At 57.4% G+C, this 1,843-nt stretch overlaps 1 pseudogene; it reads left to right on the plus strand.

Moving 5' to 3' along the window:
- Nucleotides 1-161: 161 nt before the first annotated feature.
- LOC116548409 lies at nucleotides 162-1,836 on the plus strand (annotated as a pseudogene).
- The last annotated feature ends 7 nt before the right edge of the window (nucleotides 1,837-1,843 follow it).

The following is a 1,843-nucleotide window of genomic DNA, read 5'->3' on the forward strand; positions in this document are numbered from 1 at the left end:
ATTGAGAAATTGCAATATGAGAATATTATTTAGAAATCCAGAATTTCGAATTACTGGGACATGCGCGTTCCGGCCGAAGGGGGGTAAATTTCCCAACTCCAGGAATTTGTGGCGGAGAGGGCAAATAACTGTGGCTCTCCCGGCGCCCCGATGCTAGCACCATGTCGAGGCGCAAGCAGGCGAAACTCCAGCACATCAACTCCGAGGAGGACCAGGGCGAGCAGCAGCCGCAGCAGGCGACCCCAGAGTTTGCAGATGCGGCCCCCATGGCGCCCACGCCAGGGGAGCCGGGTGCTCCAGTAAACCATCCAGGGAACGACAATGAGGCAAGTGAGGATGAAGCCACAGTAAAGCGGCTTCATCGGGAGGAGACACACGTCTGTGAGAAATGCTGTGCAGAGTTCTTCAGCATCTCTGAGTTCCTGGAACATAAGAAAAATTGCACTAAAAATCCACCTGTCCTCATCATGAATGACAGCGAGGGCCCGGTGCCTTCAGAAGACTTCTCTGGAGCGGTACTGAGCCAACAGCCCCCCAGTCCCAGCAGTAAGGAGTCACAGGGAGAATAGTGGCAGCTCAGGGGACATGAAGGAGAAGCCAGGTGCGGAGTCTGTGGTGTACCTAAAGACAGAGACAGCCCTGCCACCCACCCCCCAGGACATAAGCTATTTACCCAAAGGCAAAGTGGCCAACACTAACGTGACCTTGCAGGCACTACGGGGCACCAAGGTGGTGGTGAATCAGCGGAGTGCGGATGCCATCCCTGCCCCTGTGCCCGGTGCCAACAGCATCCCGTGGGTCCTGGAGCAGATCTTGTGTCTGCAGCAGCAGCAGCAGCTCCAGCAGATCCAGCTTACCGAGCAGATCCGCGTCCAGGTGAACACGTGGGCCTCTCACGCCCTCCACTCGAGCGGGGCAGGGGCCGAAATGCTGAAGAGCCTGAGCAGCCACGTGTCCCAGCAGGTGTCTGCAGCTGTGGCTTTGCTCAGCCAGAAAGCTGGAAGCCAAGGTCTGTCTCTGGATGCCTTGAAACAAGCCAAGCTACCTCACGCCAACATCCCTACTGCTACCAGCTCCCTGTCCCCAGGGCTGGCGCCCTTCGCTCTGAAGCCGGATGGGACCCGGGTGCTCCCGAACGTCATGTCCCACCTCCCGAGCACTTTGCTTCCTCAGGCCCCAGGCTCAGTGCTCTTCCAGAGTCCTTTTTCCACCATGGCGCTAGACACATCCAAGAAGGGGAAGGGGAAGCCCCCAAACGTCTCCGCAGTGGAGGTCAAACCCAAGGCGGTCCTCTACAAGCACAAGTGTAAGTACTATAGCAAGGTTTTCAGGACTGATAGCTCCTTGCAGATCCACCTCCGCTCCCACACTGGAGAGAGACCCTTCGTGTGCTCTGTCTGTGGTCATCGCTTCACCACCAAGGGCAACCTCAAGGTGCACTTTCACCGACATCTCCAGGTAAAGGCAAACCCCCAGCTGTTTGCCGAGTTCCAGGACAAAGTGGCAGCAGGCAATGGCACCCCCTATGTGCTCTCTGTACCTGACCCCATAGACAAATCGAGTCTTTCCTTAGACAGCAAACCTGTCCTTGTAACCCCCTCTGTAGGGCTACCTCAGAATCTCTCTTCAGGGACTAATCTCAAGAACCTCTCGGGTGGCCCGTTGCCCAGTGACCTGCAGCCTGGGCCTTCTCCAGACAGTGAGGGTGGACCCATACTCCCTGGGGTGGGACCAGACCATCATTCCCCAAGGGCTGGTGGCTTCCAAGGGAGTGGGACCCCCGAGCCAGGGTCAGAGACCCTGAAACTGCAGCAGCTGGTGGAGAACATTGACAAGGCCACCA

Source organism: Sapajus apella, unplaced genomic scaffold (genome assembly GCF_009761245.1).
Source record: "Sapajus apella isolate SASKATOON/1434 unplaced genomic scaffold, GSC_monkey_1.0 scaffold11483, whole genome shotgun sequence".
NCBI classification, from domain to species: domain Eukaryota; kingdom Metazoa; phylum Chordata; class Mammalia; order Primates; family Cebidae; genus Sapajus; species Sapajus apella.